The sequence below is a fragment of the Alligator sinensis genome, unplaced genomic scaffold (assembly GCF_000455745.1).
Source record: "Alligator sinensis unplaced genomic scaffold, ASM45574v1 scaffold342_1, whole genome shotgun sequence".
Taxonomy (NCBI): Eukaryota; Metazoa; Chordata; order Crocodylia; family Alligatoridae; genus Alligator; species Alligator sinensis.
Genome location: NW_005842126.1, coordinates 776498 through 798406, shown reverse-complemented (window position 1 = coordinate 798406; position 21909 = coordinate 776498).

The following is a 21909-nucleotide window of genomic DNA, read 5'->3' as shown; positions in this document are numbered from 1 at the left end:
CCCCGCAGCCCCCCCCACCGGGGCAGAGGCAGGCACAGCTGGAGGAGCTGCGGGAGAACCTGCAGCCACCCGGCTGTGCCTTCCTCTCCCCAGCTGATCCGAATCTCTGAAACAGCACTGACACTGAAACAGATTTGCCCAAATCAAAATGGAACAGTGATCCAAAACACCGAAACGAATCACTGTGCTCTGAAACAGCCCTAGAATTCAGAATCATAAAAAGCATTCCCCAGAACAAGAATAGAGTCTGAGACCACTCAGAGTTTTCTGGGGACACTCTCTACTGAATTAGAGAGGGATACTATATGCTTCTCTCCACATCCCCATCCCTGACCTCATCCACCAGATTGCAAACAGGTGCAAAATTTTCTTCAGAACTCTGGCAGGGGTAACCCTATGCTGAGTAGGATGATTGGTGGTAAAAAGAAGCTCCTTGTCATCCTGTCTCTACCCCACTCTCCCCCCAAGATACCTATTCTGGTCTATGGGTTGTGTCTTCACATTTCTGTATTCCACATGATTTTCTACAGCTAACAAGTCAGATGAACTGAAGTGAGTAAAGACTCCTCCCCCAAGAAGCTGGATACAGTGGCCTATAGAGTTTTAATGTCCACAGCCAAGATGAGGAAAACTCAATGCAAGCTTATGTAGTAAAATAAAATCATAACAATCGTGTCAAAATTTCCAGGGTCCATCCCATATCAACGTGGCTTGGAAAACAAGAATGCGTCTTCATCCACAAAGGTGAAAGCAATCTATTGTGTAGTGTACAGCTTTTTGCCTTACTCATTATTTTGTTCAAAGTTTTGGTAGAGGAAATTCAATTTTGGGTCTGTATTTGGCACTGCAGTATTTTTTGCCGTTACCACTCAGAAAATTGCAGATTAAACACAACATTCAGAATAGCAATTTGTTTTTGTTTTTCTTTCACTGGCTATACATTTGAAAGTTTTCAAGAGAAATGGATTCCTGTGTGTCCAAGAAAGAGAGAGAGAGGATATGAACTCCTTGCCACTGGCTCTTTGTGTTGTGAGAGATATTGCATCTGTAGAAATATTCTCTCTATATATCTGAGCTTTTTTCAAACCCCTTTTTTTTTGTCCCAAACAAACTATAATGCAATCCATCACAATTCAGTGAATGCTTAGCCTACTTTGTATTGCTTCAAACAATTGCCATCTTTAAAGATGCTGATGAATACTTATTTTATTCCATTTGCTATTACAGTAGTGCATTGTATAACTACAGCAATTGCATTTTCTAGACTATAGCCTTCACTTACTTATCACAGGAAAAAGAAAAAAAAATCTTTTACTACAATTTTCTTTCAATTGCTGAAATTTAAGCTATTTTGAAGGCAGCAATCCAAGGCAATGGATTTTTCATTTTAAAATATCACTGAGAGTTTTATTCAGAGGAAAAGGATGCCTAGCCATTTTAAGATGTGAAATTCATCCCATTTTAGTCAAGCTAAAATCTCACAAGCAGCGTATGGCCCAAATTTCAAATACACTTATTGCTCAGATCCAAAGACTCTGGTGTACATAATTCCTGAGAAAGCAGTTCTTCTGGCAGATGAAGGGAACAGTTTGCTTTTGCCTCAGGCCATTAACATTTTAATAAAATGGTCGTCAACTATGATAACAATTCATCTTTAGGGAACTTTATCTATTATTAACCTTATTAAGTAACAAGTTTATTTTTGCTGACATGTAGATTTTCCAACCCTCATCAAGATTTATTTTAACACTTTTACATTTCTCATTCAATTATGTTAGATTTCTTTGCTAAATGTGTGTTACAAGTTTGTTTGTTTTCCTTTGGATTGATTCTAAATGGCTGATTAAGCAAAATATTTTGCACCAGCCATATTATGAATCATGAGTGGTTAGGAAAGAGTCATTTTTTTCAGTTATTATAACACAGGTAAATTCTAGTTCTCCAAACAATGATTTATTAAGTGTTGCTTTTTTTAAACTTGCTTAAATCCCATTTCCGCATCTGTCAAATTAAGATTACCAGTTTTTTAAGTTTAAATTCATTCCAGTGTCTAAGCACTTAAAAACCCTCAAATTACCAAGTTGTTGTTGTTGTTGTTATTCAGAGGAAAGTGGCATAAATGTATGTCTCATTATAATAAGCCAAACCCTACTGCAGTTCCAGTAGTATTTTTGCTCTGAGTAACAAAGGAACATGAAGCCAAACTTAAATGTGTTGGCCCATCACTGTGCACTGAAGAATGTACATGGATATTACTTACTAAGGCTGCTTAAGTAGGTAACCCTCCTCTTGGGAGTATCATTCTCCAGAAATGGCCTTAAATTGGGATTATTTAGAGTTCTTGGCCAGGAATTCCTTGGCACCTTGGGAAAACAAGTAAAAGCACTTATTTCTAATCTGTTTCCATCTCTACCTGCTAATTATAGTGTTTGGTTCTTAAAGGACGATACTGATCAAACCACACATACAATTTCAAACAGGCAAAATCACCTAAAGCTAATTCATCTTATACTTTATTGCCCATTGAAAAAGACTAGTTTTCTTTTGCCATTTGAAAAGAATGTTACAAGCATATAACAGGCAGCTATGAGACAGCTAACATCCATTTCCACTCAGTATATAAGTTTGAACTAGTTTGGCTAATTATCCCATTAACCTGTACCTAAAGATCCAATTACTGCTGTTGTGAGTGATTGAGTAAAAGCAACTATGGGTATAAACAGACATTGCCAAATGTGTCAGGAAATATCCGGGGTGTCTTGTCTGTAAGTGTGGGTGCTGGCTCTGGTGCAGACCCAGGGCTAATCAACTAATTGGTGGTCCCAGCCCCAGGATCACGCTAGAACAAGATCAACACTCCAGTGTGGTTCAGCTGATTGGCAGTCTCAGCTTTAGAAAGTGGGGAAAGTCTTCTTAGCTGATTGGTGGTCCCAGCCCTCCAACTACACCAGAGTTTTGATGCACACTTGGGGAATCCAAAATGGGGAAACCCAGGCAGGCATTGCCAGGATTTCACGGTTCCTGTCCTGCATGCCCTGGAAATGGGAAATCAAAGAGTATGTGGAATCAGGCCCCGGAAGCCCCAAGAGTACTTCCCCAAGGCTGCTGAAGAGCACGGGCAGCTCTGGACTGCCCACACTTCCCTGTCTTAAAGTAAGAAGACATCAGCTGTGAAACAGTGATACATAATCAGACCACCTATGTTGCAGCCATAAATTCTCGTCATTTGTGACATGACAAGGGCCACAGATATCTGTGTGCTAGGCCTCTGTGCCACCATAAAATATTTTTATGATAGCGCAAAATAACATCTCTTTATACCCTATAACTAAGGATCTCCAGAATTCATGTTGGAAGCACATGGCACAACAGCTTCTTTAATCTTGGAGTTTCCCCCATGGATTCCCCTGCTGCTGGTTGGTGGAGGTATCCTGTCACTCACCACTCGCCACCCGCATCTGATGTCTCGGAAGCAAAAACCACAGCATATTTTTTTTTATAGATTCATAAACTGTAAGGGGCTGGAAGGGACCTCACAAGATCATTGGGTCCACCCCCCTGCACTAGGCAGGAAAGACACCTTGGGTCAGGTGACCCCAGCAAGGTGATCAGCCAGTCTCCTCTTGAAGATTTCCAGGGTAGGTGACTGCAACACCTCTGGAGGGAGCTTATTCCACAGTCTGGACACCCTAACTGTGAAGAAGTTTTTCCTAATGTTAAGCCTGAAACAGTCTTCCAGGAGTTTGTGGCCATTACTCCTGGCTTTCCTGAAAGGTGCCCTGGGGAACAGTTGTTCACCAAGCCCTTGAGGTATTCCCCTGATATAGCAGTAAGCTGGTACCAAGTCCCCTCTCAGCCTTCTCTTTCTTAGGCTGAAGAGACCCAAGTCACTCAACCTTTCCTCGTATGGCTTTCCTTGCAAGTCTCTGATCATATGGGTGGCTCTTCTCTGGACTCTCCCAAGCTTTTCCATGTCCTGTAGTGTGGCACCCAGAACTGGATGCAGTACTCCAGCTGCAGTCTCACCAAGACTGAGTAAAGCAGAAGAATCACTTCCTTGGTTTTGCTTGAGATGCATCTGTTGATGCATGCCAGAGTACTGTTTGATCTGCTGGCTACAGCATCACACTGACGGCTCATGTTCATACTATGATCTATTATTACCCCTAGGTTCCTTTTGGACGTGGTGCTAGTCAGTTTGGTGCCACCGAGCCTGTAAATATATTGGGAATCCGAGGTCCCTTCCAGCCCTAATGTCTAATGTCTATGAAATCCTCAGATGGAATATTTCATACTTCTCAATGTTGAGCTTCATCTGGTTTTGATCCGCCCAACTTGCCAACTTATCTTGGTCCGCCTGTATCTGCAGCCTATTTTTAAGCATGGGTCCTACCCCACAACTAGCTTCCTACCAACCTAACTGCCAAGCAGTTAAGCCTGCAATCCTCCAATTTTTCCATGAGAACATCATGGAATCCATATCAAAGGCCTTTTGGAAGTTTAGGTATACACTGCTGACCTCCTCTCTTATCCACGTGCCAAGTCATAGAAGGAGATGAGATTGGTAAGACAAGACCTGCCCGCAATGAAACCATGCTGGCTGTCATTCAGAATCCTACCTTCTGCAAGCATATTGCACATAGACACCTTGATGAAATTTTCCAGGATTTTCCCTGGGATAGAAGTTAGGCTAATTGGTCTATAGTTGCCTGGGTCCTCTCTCCTTCCCTTCTTGAAGATGGGCACAACATTGGCCTTCTTCCAATCTTCAGGAAGCTTTCCCCAAGCACCATGAGTTTTGGAAGAGTTTTGCCAGAGGTTCCACGATGACTTCAGCCAGCTCCTTCAGCACTCTCAGATGAAGTTCATCCAGTCCGGCTGACTTATACATGTCTAACTTTTCTAACTGATCATGCACCAGCTCAGTGTCAACAGTAGGAAGGTGATCATTCCCACCACGCCCATTCTGAATCTTATCTAGTATGATTTTCCTCTTAGTCCGGTGAAATACCAAAGCAAAGTAGTCATTCAGGAGTTCAGTTTTCTCCTGAGGGTTGGTAACCATCTGTCCTGAGTTGTTAAACAATGGCCTCATGCTTCCATTTGTTTTCTTCTTGTTCCCTACATACCTAACGAATGACATCTTATTGTCCTTGATTCCTGTTGCTAGTTTAAATTCAGTCGCCACCTTAGCCTTTCTAATCTGCTCCCTACAAGTGTGGGCCATGGTTGTACAGTCCTCCTTGGGGTCTGTCCCAAGCTTCCATTGTTCATATGCCTTTTTTTCTTTTTCAAGAGGACCATGATATCCCTATTAAGCCAAGAGGGCTTACCAGCCCTTCTGCTACCTTTCCTTTGCATTGGAATGGACTTATTTTTGCTTTGAGGATCGTGTCCATGAGGAACGACTGTTCTTCATATACTCCTTTCACCTTCGGTCCCTGGTCCCGCAGCACTTCCCCTACTATTGCTCTGAGCCTGTTGAAATTCTGTTTTTGAAGTCCAAAACTTCAACCCTGATAGCTGTTTTGCTTGCCTTGCAATGGACAGTGAACATGATGGTTTCATGGTTGCTGTTGCCCAGGGTACCCTCTATATTCAAGCTGCTCACCAGATCATCTCCGTTGGCTGAGACCAAGTCTAGGAGAACATTACCTCTGGTTGGCTCATGCACTTCCTGAGTCAGGTAGAGCTCTTGGATATAGGTCAGGAAGCAACATGACTGATCTGACTTAGCCGAGTGTTCCTCCCAATAGATGTCTGGGTAATTGAAGTCACCCATGACGACCATGTCCTGTGCTCACATGGCCTCTGCCAGTTCTTGAGAGATCTCCAGATTGAGCTCCTCCCCTTGATCTGTAGTATATACATACAGTTAGGTCTCTCTCACTGCACCCCCTCACCCCCCTTAGTTTGATCCATAGGGTTTCAAGCCGCTCTTTTTGGAGCCGATGTTGGCTTCCAAGGAGGTGTACTGCTCCCTCACAAAGATAGCTACACCTCCACCTTTCTTCCCTACTCGGTCCCTTCTGTGCAGGGTGTAGCCCTCTATGGCTAGGTTCCTGTCATTTGAGGAGTCCCACCAGGTCTTCATAATCCCCACTAGATTGTAATGCCCACTGGAGAGTAGAAGGGCCAGCTCCTCCTGCTTGCTCCCCATGCTCCTGGAATTAGTGTACAGGAACCTGAGTCCTCCAATTGAGGCCCTCAACTTCCTGTCATGCTTAGGGAGAACCATTTCCTGCCATCAGGCACAGGCAGTGAGTGACAAGCAACTGGTCCCCTCTGCCAATCAGCAGCAGAGGGGTGTATAGGGGAAACCCCAAGATTAAAGAAACAGCCACGCCATGCACTTCTAGCATGAATTCTAGAGATCTGTACCTACACCAGCTACAAAAATTGGGATGTGTGTATTCCTTATTTGTATTGTCATCACATCATTGTCATCTTCCTTCATCAAACTTTGCACCAAGAAAATCATTAGGTGGCCTATCAGAAACTCCTACCTTTATCACGGCACTGAATTATCTTACTGTAATGGGGCCTCTACCCCATCACTATGAGGAGCAGAGGCCTTTAAGAAAAATGGCTGCTCGCCCCAACTGCAGAAAGCACAATCTGGCCTGTGATTGATAGGCCAGGTGGGGAAGTAGCGGGTCAAATTACCCAAGGCAGCCACGCTACAGGCTTCATAAGGCCAGGACCTTGCTGAGCCTTGAGACCAGCTCGGATGTGCTGCAGGAAGGCTGAAGGATAGAAAAACTGTGCATCCAGGGCAGGAAGGGCACCCTGAGCCCACTGGCCTCTGAAGTCAACCTCCTCACTTAGCTTCAACATCAAGGCACAGCAGGTGTCACACCCTCAGCTAGCTCTATGGATCGTTGTGTAACCTCCCAGGTGAGGCCCCTTTTCCAACTGACTGTGATGTTGTATTAAAGGAGGGGTTCAGTGTAATCTTGTTTAGGCTCTCGTCTGGGATTACTAATGACACCACTGAGGCTGACATGGGGCTCCACCTCCCTTACACCCCATCCATTCGCCAGCCACTACATATGATGACCTATGATGGTTGACCACTGCCACAAACTTTAGGCTTCAATTCAGGTCCCTTCGTGGCTCGTGCAACATATCTTCATCTTCCGGGTTACATTTCATCCCCGGGACAGAACTAAGAGGCTCTTTTGGCCCTTCTACTTGGCTATATCTTTCCCCCTTCCTTTTCTTCCTATTTTCCTTTTCCAAAATGGAATACAATAATAATAATAATAAAACATTTATACAATGCCTCCCTCTTTTTTTCTTTATTGCCTGGCTCAGCCACGCTTTCCCTCAAACTCAAGAGAGTAGAGCCCTAGAACTCTCCCTGCTCTAGTCTAGCTTGACTCCAGCCAGGGTCCTCCTTTCTCCAGCAATTCCCTTGCCAGTGTCCTGTCCCTGAAACTATAGAATCATAGAATTGTAGAACCAGAAGGGACCTGTAAGATCATCAAGTCTGGTTCCCTGTTATGGGCAGGAAGTTATTGGGCTCATACAAGCTCAACAAGGTGCTTATCCAGCCTCCTCTTGAACACCTCCAAGGATGGTGACTGCACCACCTCTGCTGGGAGCGTGTTCCAGATTCTAGTGACCCTTACAGAGAAAGAAGTTCTTCCTTATATCTAAACTGAATTTACCCTCCATAAATTTATGTTCATTGGTCCTCATCCTCCCTTGAGATCTTGGTGTTCACCCCGATGTACTTGTAGGTGGCTATAAAGTCACCTCTCAGTTTTCTCTTACTCACACTGAACAAGCCCAATTCCCAGATTTTCGTCTCATAGGGCCTATCCTCCATGCCCTTGACCATGTGGGTGGCCCTCCTTTGTACCCTCTTGAGCTTATCCATGTCCTTCTTGAAGTGCGGTGCCCAGAACTGGACACAATACTCCAGCTGAGGCCTCACCAATGCTGAATAGAGAGGGAGGAGCACGTCCCTGGATCTATTGGACACACAACGGCTGATGCATTCCAGAGTTCTATTTGCTTTCCTGGCAACCTCATTGCACTGCTGGCTCATATTCATCTTCTGGTCAATCATAGCCCCCAGGTCTTGTTCAGACACTGTGCCAGTCAGTGGACCACCACTCATCAATTAGCTGTGGTGAGGGTTCTTCCCTTTAGCTGCCCAGAGCAGGCGTCCTTCTCCCCTCCCTCTCTGGCACTCTCAGTGCCTTTAAAATTTCCCATGGTGGTGCGCTGGGCTCATGTCATCAGCCACATGCTGCCAACCTGGACCAAGGGGGAACTTAAAGTGGTGTGGCTGCGCCATGCATTGCTCCAGCCTGGGCTCCCTTTCCAGTAAGTTTGGGGGCATCTCCCTTGACCCTGATCCCTTCCAGACTGGGTCAGAAAAGAGGCTAAGGGGTCAGGATTTGTGTGGGCCACCGGCACTGACACACAGGCAAGACAGCAGGGCGGAACCCTGAGAGGCCAGAGGGGACAATTAGGGCAGGATCAAGACAGCTACTAATGGTAACACAACTGTACTCAGGGTCTATCTTGCTACACCTATATATACAGACTGTGGGTCCATACTGACCAGAGAGCCAAACCCTTCTCCAAGATGGGCAAATGAAAATAGGATGGGATTCAATACTGAGAAGTGAGGGGTGCTGCACTTAGGCAGTAGGAACCAGCAGCATACCTATAGGCTGGGGAACTCCCTTCTCAAAAGCAGAAAGAGATCTTGGAGCAGAAAGAGATCTTGGAGTCATTATTGACTCCAAGATGAACATGGGCCGACAACGTGAGAACACGATCAGTAGGGCTAACCGTACCTTGCCCTGCATCCACAGATGCATCACAAGCAGGGCCAAGGAGGTGATCCTCTCTGTCGCAGAGCACTGAGGTGCCCTGCTCCTAAAGAGGGGAAACTGCTAGGGAAACAGTGAATAAGGAACCCAGCTGTTGGTTGCCAGGGCAACTGGAGCTAGCAAGTGACCCACCCCTGCCAGTGGTCAGCTGACTGAAAGGGGAAGGGCCTGGCTCCCTTATAAACCCTAGGGCCTGAGGCCAGGCTGGCAGTTACCTGCCAGCAGCCAGGGAGGAAGGAGCTCTCCCTGAGCAAAGCTGAGAGGAGAGGCCTGACCACAGGTACAGCCCAAGCCAGGTAAAGGATAGAGCATCCCTGGAGTGTTTTGAGTAACGTGGTTCTAGCCGGGTGGCTTCAGTTATGTTATAGCTGAGGGGCTTGCAGTTTGTTTACTGTTTGTTACTAGTGGTTTGGGTGAGGCTATTAGGGGTTGGAGGAGGCCTCATAGGGGACCCACATCAGTGTAGGGACCCCAGCGCCAGCAAGGGTGCAGCATTTGGGGGCACTAACCCCAGCCCCAGAGATGGGGGCAGTTGATGAGAGGCCCCAGAGAGGGGATGTTGATGAGAAGCCCCAGTGCGGGTATGGCGAGCCCCAGAGAGGGGGGCAGCAAGAAGCCCCAGAGAGGGGCCATTGGCAAGAAGCCCCAGTGTGGGTATGGTGAGCCCCAGAAAAGGGGGCAGCATTGTGGAGAAAACCCCAGAGAGAAGGGGGCAGCATTATTGAGAGGAGCCCTAGAGAGAAGGGGGCAGCACTATTCAGGAGCCCCAGGGAAAGGGGCAGTGAGGAGCCCCAGAAAAGGGAGGCAGCATTGACAAGTGCCCGAGAGGGTGCAGGGTGAGACCAGGGCCGTGCAGGGCCCAGAGAGGACAAGAGGGCCACATTATTACAGGGCTGTGACCGAACAATGTCAAATCCATCTGCGAGGCTTGGGGCATGGTAAAGGGGTGGTTGGAGCCATGCATAGCCCATAAGGCTAGGGTGCCCCTGAAGCACCCATTGCAGAACAGGTCCCACAAGGGGTCCTGGAGTCCATGGGGTCAGATATTACAACAAACCGTGTCCAAGAGGACGTAAGGCAGCCTCCCATACCTTTATTCTCCATCAAAGACGTGGCGGGTGACAAGTGAGGGTGCCCTTTGGGCCAACTTGGCACGGGAAGGGGGCCTTGGGGAGATCACGGCCATCCCGCAGGCCCCCGCACCGTGACACTCTCCCTCTATGCAACACTGGTCAGGCTGCAGCTGGAGCACTGCATCCAGTTCTGGGCACTGCACTTCAGGAGGGATGTGGACAGCATTGAGAGGGTCCAAAGGAGGGCCACTTGCATGATCCGCGGACAGCAGGAAGACCCTATGAGGAGAGGCTAAGGGACCTGAACCTGTTCAGCCTTCACATGAGAAGGCTGAGGGGGAACCTGGTGGTCATCTATAAACTTACTAGGGGGGACCAGCAGGGTTTGGGAAAGACCTTGTTCCCCTGAGTGCCTCCTGGAGTAACAAGGAATATCGGTCATAAGTTGTTAGCGAGTAGGTTTAGACTAGACATTAGAAGGCACTACTTCATAGTCAGGGCAGCTAGGATCTGGAACCAACTTCCAAGGGAAGTGGTGATGGCTCCTACCCTGGGGGTCTTTAAGAGGAAGCTTGATGTTTACCTGGCTGGGGTCATTTGAGCCCAGTTTTCTCTCCTGCCCAGGGCAGGGGATCAGACTAGAAGATCTACAAGGTCCCTTCCAACCCTACATCTATGAATCTCCAAAACACCTTTGAAAAAATCTGAATGTCATCCCCTGAAGCTGCATTTTTCTACTCTGGGAGTGACTCCAGGGAAACTGGCCATTTCCTGTCAGAAAATAATTAACTTGCCAAAAATGTTGTTTTGGTCATCCAAAAAACAGTCCTAAATTCAATTCAAATGCACCAAACACCTCTGGACAGAACAAGAAGAAAAAACAAACCATGAAACAGGTGGTGGCTCTGTCTTCCTTATAGTTGAATCACTGTGGCTCCCAGAAATGATTTGGTCGATCCAGGTTCACTTCCCACTTGTACCAAGGACTTTAAATCCCCATATCTCCGACTTACTTGTAGACTATCGTAATCACCATACTATAGAGTATACTGAAGCGAAATGCCTTCCATCTCCTCACTGAAATGTTACTTGTTGGTTCAAATTATAAACAAACTTACTCACACCTTTGTATTTTACTTTTTATTTAAAAAATTGGAAATCCATCACATGATAAAATAAGTGGGAAATGGAATTCTTCTGGTTTATTTCTAAGCACGATCAGGGTATGTGGAACATTGGAGCACGATCAAGAGATATGTTGATTGTGTTTTGCCTACCACAGAAAACCAAAGTAAGCCTGGTTGTTTGGATGTTATTCGAGGCATAAGTGATAACCTTTAAAATTCTGTATGGTTTAGAAACCTATTGCATGAAGGACAGCAGAGCAACCTACAATTTCTACCTCAGATTTCTACCTATATGGGCAGGTAGGTTAGCTGGGTGGCTTTCGCTGTCAGTTCCTGGGGCTAACTATTCCAGGCCCAGAAACAGTGCTTTCTTATATTAAGTCTTATGTTTGAAATTTACTCCTTTGATGCGTCTGTGGAAGCATATGTTTAATTAACTTCAGAGCATGATTTAAGGAGTTTATTTGGCTTAGCTTTTGTCTGATTCTGTGAAGATTTCCTTTGTTTTTCTATTTTATCTGAATTTACCACAGCCATTGTGGGTGGTGGGTTTATATGATTTATTGTTTTTATGTGTAGTCTTAATATTTGACTAGCTGCTATGTCAACAGGCACTCCAAATCTTTAAATAATAAGGCAGCAAAATATCCAGGATTCAAGAGTACTTCTTCCATTTAAAAACTGAAGAGGTTGTTATACTGCACTGTGAAGAACAGAACATCATGTCGCATGCCATGATACCATTTGACCTAACATCATACAATTTGAATGACAAAGTGTAGATACTCTACGAAGAGGAACACAAGGAATTTTCAATGGTGCAGCCTAGTTTTGAAGTCATGAAGCAAAATTCTCTGGCTAGACCTTCATGCTGCAATGGACAAAACATGCACATAACTTGCTACATGTGTGTAATTTCTCAGGTCTATGCATCTCATAGTTCCACATGTTTATACTATTGAAGGATCCAGTCCTTAAAATGGCATCCTGTCTGGCTCACTACTACATTCCCCCATATGCATCTGTTTTAATCAACTCACAAGTGATACCACTAATAAAATAGAACATGGAAAAGCTTAGGCTGAGTTATTCTATACACAATGATTGGACAAAAATAAATAGTTCTATTGAAAAAAAATCCTGTGCCATCTCTCACACTCATTTGCACTTTGGTGGTTTGGATTAAAAATAAATAAATAAATAAATATATAGCTAGCTCTGTAACATCTTACTGACATAGTTTTGGAGAGTCAAAGGTTGAGACTGGAGTTAAAGGGTGTCTATACAAGTGGGGAGGGGATGGCATTTTAATTAGAGTGGCTCCTGGCCAGCCACTCTAGTTAAAATGCTGCAGCATCAATGAGTTTTAGTTAAACCACCCTACTGCCATTTTGAAATGTGGGATGCTGAATACACCTGATGCTGTAGCACACCGGAGCATTCTAATTTGAACACTCCAGCACACTTGATTAATTGAGTCTGCTCTGACATGTTCTACTTAGACTGCATTGGAGCACATGTATAGATACCCAAAGATTTTAATTCACAGCATCTCAGGCCCCTTTTTTAAGATTAGTGCTTCTTTCAATAGCTTATGTAATGCTGACAAGCCTGACTGGAAAGAGCAGAAAACTTAGATGTGTTAGGATAGGGGTGCTCAACCCTTGACCCAGGGGGGCAGATCTAGCCCCCAGTACCTTGTTGTCTGGTCTTCTTAGCCTTGTGTAGTACCCAATCCTAGAATGAGGGCTAGGCATAAGCAGCATGGGGCTCCTGGACCCAATTTTGTTGAGCCCAGATTGGTGAGCCACTGGTGGAGGTGATACAGGGTTCTTGGGTCCCAATCCTGGTTTGTTGGACTGGCAGAGGTGTTTCAGGGCCTGATCTTGGCATGCAGAGCCCAGCAGAAGTGGTATGAGGTCCTGGGGCCTCGATCTTGGCATGTGGAGCTGCAGCACGACCAGGAAGAAGTTCACAGGGTGCAGACGGAAGTGATGTTTTTTGCATGATCTGGCCCCTGAAAGCGCTCTACAGCCATGTCATAACACATGCACAGCCACAGCTGCAGAGCACTTTTAAAGTGGCCAATCACATGAAAGAGTAACTCTTGTTCAGTCAGGTATCAAACAAAGGTGCTCAAAATTAGAGTGCCTTAGGGAACTTGTAAACAGTTCTGTACAAGGGTTACTTGTCCTGCCCCTGCTCTGCCACAGGAAGGAGGAAGAGAGTCTACTCTACATGCAGCCAGGGAAGGAAGTGGGGAGTGGAGCCATCAGGGGTGGGGGACCCTGGCCAATGCCCCTGCCTGCAGGGACAGGCTCCGCAGCGCACAATGCCACCAGTCAGGGATCTACCCCCTGAAAGAACCGCACACAGGGGAATCCCTGGAAGCCTGGTTGGCTGCTGGTATATCCAGGTGGGTGGAGGAATGAGCCTAGAGACAGAGCAGGTCCTGGCCTTAGCCAGTGCATGGAGGCTCAGAGCCCCCACCACCAAACTGTTTACTTTTGATGATGCTGTAACTTCAAGCGCTTTGTGTAAAGTGTTTAAAGTTACAGTATGATTGATAACTTCTGTAAGTGCCCATGGAGCCCTGGGGTCCTGATTCTGGTGTGCTGAACCAGGTGGGTGTAGTGCAGTCTACATCCAGGCATGTAGGCCTGATCCTGGGAAAAGGGGTCTGATCTTGGCCAGGAATTACGATGCAGCACTCATTTAGCCTGTGGGACCCAAAGGTTGTGCTGTACTGCACTAGGACAAATTCTGCTTTCCCTGAAGTGAGTAGAATTTTTGCTACTGACTCCAAAGGAAGCTGCATATCAGTACTCCATAATGTAAAATCTTACTAGCAAATTCTTGTGAGGAGACATTGCAGAACATTGTGCATTACTGCTCAGAATGACTACAAAAATGTAATTTATATTGGTGTACAAGTGCTACACACATCAGTATCCCACTACTATGGTTAATAGTGCTCTAGGGCTTACTGAGACTTTAACTTAGGCTAGGCTGATCACCAGGGATCCTAGTTTTCCATGATTAAAAAATAAAAAAATAAAAAAATTGGAAAAACAAACTAACAAATGTCTGCATTTTTCCATGGCGAGTCTTACCAAAGCACTGACTGGCCAAGAGGGCTGTCCTTCAGGCAGCCTTGTGCCTTGCTGCTTATTGGCTGAGAGGGCTGCCCTTCATGCAGCCCCACTCCTCACCACTGATTGGCCACAAGGGGTGAGGCTGCATGACAAGCAACTCTCTAGGCCAATCAGTGGCAAAGGGAGGAGGAGGGGTAGCCACCAGTGGCTTCTCCCACCCAGCGGGCTGCTGCAATGGCCATGAGAACTGCTGGATCCCATAGGGAGACAGCATTATTTTTTCAGTATGACCTCCCCCCGCCCGGCAATTCTAAAGATTCTCTGTAGAAATCTAGATTCCACATTTTTCTGCACTTTTCCATGACAAATGGATTTCTAGGATCCCTGCTGATCACTGTCCCCAAATTTCAGCCTTATAAATGCAGTTTGACCCTACTGTACATTGGGCACACAATTCCTGGAAAATGAAGAATAGTGGAAAAAAGGGGAAAACAGCACTTAGAGAAACATTAAGCGCTCTATCTTCCTTCTCTGAATGGGAGCATGTTTTATTTTGTTAGCTTACAAATGCCCACAAGACATAATCAGAGAATAGACTCTTATGGACAATGGATTCATAAGAGCCTTATTTCTGCAAGATCTTCTTTAAGCTGCCCAGTTCAAAGAGCTCTTGTCCTTTTCAAACCATTATAACTTCTCTTGCAAATAATCAGTCATTTTTGGTATATTTACATGCTTCCATATCTGTAAAAAGACTATCTTAGATTCACTGATAAAATAACAAAACTGACAACAGCTGTTATTATAGAAAAAGCTGATTCTGTATCCTGTAAGATGATATAATGTATGTGCAACATACATCTATTTTATGTTTACCAATATAAGCAACTGATCTGCCTGACATGTTTAAGTTTTCATTTATTTGGACCTGGGCCATTGAGTTCAGGTAGCCTTGTTAAAAAGGGATTTACAGGTCTTTGCAATGTTACAGCCTTGCCAAGCTGGAAGCTGAAGACAAGGTCAATGTCTAGGACTCTCTTGTATTAAATGAGCAAGTAAGCTTATATGCATTGCAGATTTCCTGCCCATGAGATCTCTTGTCTAAAGCAATCTGCTGAAAGGTGATAGGGTTGAAGTATAGGCTAGACAACATGCATATGGCAGAGGGTTTGTAATATTCTAAATAGCATCAACTGTGCCCTCTTGGGTCAACATACAGAGAGTGTTGGTAAATCAATAGTTTAATCCAAGTGAGACAAGATTATTTATCAAGCCACCTTTTAAAACAAAAAAAAAAAAACACCCCTCCTTTTTCACTAACAAAACAGCTTTACAGTATTGTTGGCTACAGCCATTTTGCATTATCTGGCATAACACACTAACATCAAGTAAATAACTACTGTAATTTTGTGTTTCTGCACAGAGAGAGCACCAGTTAAGTGGCCCAGATGTTTTACTTCTGCTTATGCACACATTATTAAGAAAACACTGACAAGTCACATTACAGTCATATACCAAGGAGAGAATGACAATAATAATTGTGTATTAAGGCTTAATTGAAAGGTGCTTTTTTAAGAGACAATACATGGCTCTCCTGGGTCCATAAAATGACAATCCACTGGTATGAAGACTTAATTCTTTTAAAAGCACAGTTAGTTGTTGTTAATTGAAAATGGAAGGGGATAAAAGGCTTCTGTGCAGTACAATGTACAGTCCTACCTTTAGCAAAGTCAAAAAAGCATGTAGCACCTCAAACTACAAGTTCAATAAATGCTGTTATGAACTTAGCCCAAATTTTTCCAGGCTTGACTATCTATCACATTCCTCAAGCCATATTTAGATACCTAGTAAAAAGTAGCCTAATATAAAGTAGTCCTGAGAATCTACAAATTCTACTGAAGTCAAAAGGTATCTGTAAGGTGGTTATGAAAATCAGGCCCCATGGAAGCATCCACACACTCAGGCATGTGCACTTGCAATGCTCGGACAGGAGTGGCACAAATCTGAGCCAGGGATTTTTGCCTCATGCAATTTCCTGGACATGCACTTTGGTGTGGGGCAAGTTGTGCCACTTGGGGCAAAATAACCCTGCCCAGCTCCTCCCAGATCTGCAGCTAGGGGAGACAGGATAAAAACCTGCCCTGTGCTGGCCCCAGCAGTATAAAAAAAACTTGCCATGGCCAGCAGCACAGGGCTACTTGTCCTCAGGAGCTTATGAGGCCCATCTCTTGGTATCTGGGAACATTACCCCTTGTGCCACCTCGACTGCTGAAGCACCAGGAATGTCCCCTGCCCCCTCTACTCACTGCAGCAGTCTGGCAGTAGGGACTGCTGCCTAGATGTGATCTGCTGTCACCTGCAATAGTATCCGCCCCCTTGAACCTGCGGCCCCATGGCCATCTGCCTGCCAGACCCAGATGGGGTGCCCCTGCTCTGCCATCTGGGCAGCTATCAGCCAGAAGATGCACTTCTTATTTTGGCCCGCTTTGAACTGTCCAAGTGTGTCCTCTTGACCCCAAATGGCCAACAGATCAGCCACCTCATCTTTTCTCCAGCTGGGTCCCCAGTGCTGACCCTGGATAGATTCCTCTGCCCCCACTCACCACTTGTCTCTCCAGCAGAGATCCTGGTGTTCCCTGTTTAAAAATTGCAAACTCTATGGTAAGAAACCCAAATTCTCTTATTAAAATACCCAAAATAATGTTATTTCACTATTAAAATGAAAGAGAGAGATCAGTTGGGCAATGTTTTATTGATATATTTACAAGTTTAAAGCAATTGGGAAGCCTACCACTGCCTCTATCATCATCATAAAATAAATTCTAAATAGCTATACACTTTGGCATTTACTTTTTACTTTTGTCATAGAAAAATCAAAGCTGCCTCTACCCCCTTTCACTCAACAGGATGTGCAGTGCTGAAAAGTACTGATATGCCAGTGCCTTGCCCCTCACTCTCAACCCAAAGCCTGCCCCTTGCCCCAGTCCCCTCACTTCTGACCCACAGGGCCAGGTATGTGGTTGAGGGGTTTGTGAGGGTGACTTGGGGGTGTGGGGGGGCCTGCTCAGGAGGGGTGGGTCCCCTGCCCCCCCCACAGGGTGCAGCCCCCACCACACAGCTCATGGACTGCCCCCGCCCTCCAGAGGCCACAACTCCTCCCCACTGGGTGGCAGCCCTCCCATAAGGGCCACAGCCCCCCAACAGGGGCCACAGCTCCCCTCCAGTTCCCCACCCCCACACAGCCCCAGCTCCAGTCCCCCCACCCCCAGTCCCTACTGGGTTCAGGTCGCTGCAGCCTGCACTGCTCCTTGTCCCGCATGTACTTTAGTGTGCTGCAGCACTGGGGCAAGGGGCCGCCATAGAGATACTCTGGCCAGCTTTAAGATACAACAAGAGGCATGTGTGGACTTATCTGGATGTACCCCATGTGCCTAAAAATGGGATTAGTAGCATAACTTGACAATAACATGTTCAAATCCTCATGCCTAACTCACTTCACAGACTCAATTTTAAAAAAATCTGGATTCAGCTCCAATACAGATTTGTACATGTAAAAGAAAACCTTTAACTTCTGTGTAAACATTGCACTCTCATTATAGGACTCTGAGTGAAACACTTTTATAAGGCCACTGTAGCTTGGCTTACAGTTACATTAAACCCAGGTATAATTGTGCACTATATAACAGCCTCCATTCATATTACTCAAATTCCTTGGCTCAGCTGGATGGTGTTGAAATAAGTTGGGAGTATTATGAGGCAAAATGAAAGACTTCCAACCTTTCTTCATCAAGAAGCACACAAGAAGATACAAGAAGACTACGAACACAATTCAAACTCTCATCCGATTCTCTAGGAATTCAAATATATCAAGAAATGTATCAATATCCAAAGGTGATTTTTATTTTTTTAGTATTATATCCACTTCTCTGCCACAAAATATTTTTGCCAGAGATGAAAAGTGTTCTAGGAAGCTTGGCAGATCGAAAAAACCATATTTGTTCAGAGCTGAATGGAGCAATAGGAGCTCATCAGGTAAGACCAGAAGGAGAAACTGAAGCAAGAGCTTCAGAAGTTTGCAAAAGAAAAAGTTGTTTGATTAACATTTTGAATAATTTAAATAAAATTGTACAGGATTTTCCAGTTTTCCTACAGTCAAGTGAATTAATCATAGCAAATTTATTTGGAAAGTTTTAGCTGTATAGGAGGTCAAACAGGATTCAGTGCACCATTTGTCCAAATATAAAATTTATCTGAAAATTGATAAAGGAATTACTTGCAAATACATAGTGATCACTTCCCACATTTGTAAAGCCAGGCCTCCATGTCTGTTAAAAGTAAATCTGCAATACACCAGGGGAAGGTAGAATCTTCTTTATTATCTTTTCATAAATCCAAGGAAATATCACCATACAGTGGAGAAATACATTTTACAAACAGTAAGATTATCATTACTGTTTTTTTTTTGCTCTTTACATTTATTTAGGCCTCTCTAGTAGGTTGGTGTAAGTTTTGGTTTTGATGGTGACATCCTCCTTGTCTGAGCCACACTACAAGATAATAGGCATTTGCCTGCTTAAAGTAGGTTACCATACGTCCAGGTTTTCCCAGACATGTCCTCTTTTTTGACCCCTATGCTGCATCTGCGAGAGTTTTTAAAATAAGAACAAATGTCCAGGCTTTTTGCTGTTCCCTCTCCTCTCTCAGGCTGGCTGCTTAGGACTGGGAGCAGCGGATGAGGGGATTGGCTATCAGGGGTCGTGTGCTCCCCACATGGGCCCCAGCAAGCCAGGTAAAGAGATACTGTGTGCTTGGGCAGCAGGGCTGGGGAGGCAGGGGCTGTGGGAGAAGGGGCTTAGGAGTGAGGGGCAGAGGCAGGGCAAAGGCATATCATTGCCACCCATGATCATATGCCCCTCCCTCCTCTCCTCCCCCGCTTCCCAAGTGTCCTCTTTTTTGTTGCAGGAAATCTGGTAACCCTAGAGGGTCTGATCCACATAAGATGCCCGAGTCTTGTCACAATAGATACAGGCAGTCACAATAAATATAGGCAGATCTTCAGCTGGTAAAAATCTTGGAGTTCCACCAATAGAATCATATCCTCAACTAGTATAAATTAGCTTTCTTTTATAGAAGTCAGTGAAGCCATGCCAATTTACACTGGGCCAATGCTACTGGTAAGAGCCACCACATGTTTTCTATTAGCTCATAAACAGATCCTGGGTAAATCTCTATCAAAGAGGTGCATAAACATTCTTACCCCTCACAGCTAGCATGAAGACATTATTTTGATCAGTTCTCAAAAAAAAAAAAAAATAATCAAAGAATTTTTCATTCTTTCTTGGCAAGTTTATTTGAATAGATGTGGTATCTTTTATTAGACCAACTGAGTAGTTGAAAAAAAAAAAAAAAAAGTCCTCAGTGAGCTTTCAGGGCAGTCAACCTTCTTCAGGCATAAGGAGTCTCTGCTGGTTTGAGATGCCAAGGAAAGAGAGAAACTAAAAGTGTATCAGGATGGCAGTGAAAATGTAAATAGGTAGAAATTAGAAAGACAAAAGGTAAAGCAGGTAAGGGAGGGGGAAGAACACAGGGGGAAACAAGGCCAAAGGGAAACACTGCAGTGGCAATAATACAAGGTAGAAAAGAGGCTAACAATGAAAAAGGAAATAGTTGGAAATCAGGGAGACAAAGGGCAGAAAACTAGGGGAGGGGAGGAGAGAGGGTGGGCTGGGGGAAGAATGTAAGAGGTGAGGCAGGTACCTGGTGAATCAGATGTCAGGCAGGTTGTAATGTGTCATAAATCCATTGTCTATATATGCCTGAGAAGGGTGACTGCTCCCAAAAGCTTGCTAAGAACTTTTTTCCAGCTACTCAGTTGGTCTAACGAAAGATATCACATCTACTCAAAGAACCCTGCCTGCCTATGTCCTTAGACTAACATGGCTACAACCAAAAACCCAGCAACATGGAAGATATCAAATCATTCTTTCTTTGAATTCATCATTAAGACCAAAAGCAGGAGGTAACCATTTGAATGAAATCATGAAGGCTGGTAGTGGCAATGAAACAAGGTTCTTCATAAAAGTATTGCTAAAGGGGCAAGAAACCCCCCCACATGTTCTATAAAATAGTGTCATATTTAAATTCATAACCACGTGAAAATATCCTTTTATTTCTTTGTATTCAAGGTCTTAGCCAAAAATGGATAATTTGATCCAATGGCTTTTTAGCTGGGCACTTCCTTCCTCTCACGTGTTTCCTGTGCAAGGCTAATGCAGGATGCATAGACAACTCGTACATAAAGATGGACAAGGCAGAAAGGCAGAGAGGGATTGTCCTGCAGTTAATTTGATCGCAAAGGGTAATCACTACTTTCTTCCCTCTATATTACTTATACAGTACAAGAAGAAACAGTAGAAAAAATTTTGGGGGAGGGGGGGGAGGGGTTGGAGGTTCAATAGCATCATCAAGTAACTTTATCAGAGATAGTGCTGATAAAGCACCACATTTTCAGGCAGGTTTTTAATTTCATAAATCATCTACAAATGAAATGTTGAGTATATTGAAATTAATAAATTGCCTTCTTGGGAAGGACCGAAATGAAAACAACCAGGAACAATCACATTTCCTCTCTGCCCCTTACTAGAGGTGGAATGTGATGATGTCATAAGCAGCATTTATTTTTATTTCTTTTCCCTGAAACTCAGTAGTCGGCCTCCATCAGATTGTGTGCTAAGGAGATGTCAGTGATTTTCCTACTGTGTTCAATGGAACCCCGGGGTTCCATGACAGGTCTCCTGGGGTTCTGCAAAGAGACTGGCAGTAATGGTGGAATGGGCCAGGAGGTGGTGTTCTGCCGTTTCCCAGCTGGGTTGCCTGACTTTGCATCAGCTCTCTCAGTCCACAGAGCCAGGAGTAGGGGTTCCATGGCAGAAGAACTGATATGAAAGGGTTCTGGGACATAAGGAAGTTTGAAAAGCACCAGGCTAAGTGAAGGCAAGAGTCTGTGTGAAGACTCAGAGACTAGGGCAGATTCTCCCACTGTTATCACATTCTGCTATTTCTGCAAAAGGAATGCTCTACATCTGGAGGGCTGAAGAGGTAACTCTATGAACCTTGCTTCTGGTGCAATTATATGCAACTGTGAAAAAGGAGTGTAAGAAGCAGCTGTTTCTGATTTCCATTCACTTCACACATATGTAAATAACTGCACAAGAGGCAAGGGAATGGTGGACCACACTGAGGAATCAAACAATAATCAATAAACAAAAATCAGTACCACAAGCCAGTACCACTACAAAAGCTGGGACTGCAAAACAAAACAAAACAACCCCCCCCCCCAAAACACCAAAACTTGGGGCTTTTGTTGACTCTCCATTTTCATAACTGCCTTCAACCCACTGGCTAAAGTTTTAGAAGATCCTGTCATGCTTTGTGTGTGGCTCCTGATGCTACTACAAATCCAGTGAAGCAAAATGGGCCCAATTTCCAAATGCATTCTCAGAGCTGCAGCTGGCAAAGCTAGTTATACAAAGCCAAAATAAAGCATTCCAGATAGCTCACAGAAAGGGATGCATATTTACAAAATAGAAAAAAGACCAAACAAAGCTCATTAGGAAATTAAATGCTTCCAAGAGAATATGTAAATAATGGAGAATAAGAAGAAACTTGAAACAAGGACTATAATGTGTCCCTCTAACTCTCTCAGGTATGTTCTACTTTTAAAAAAAAAAAAAAAAAGAGGGGAAAGATTTTTCCCTACCAG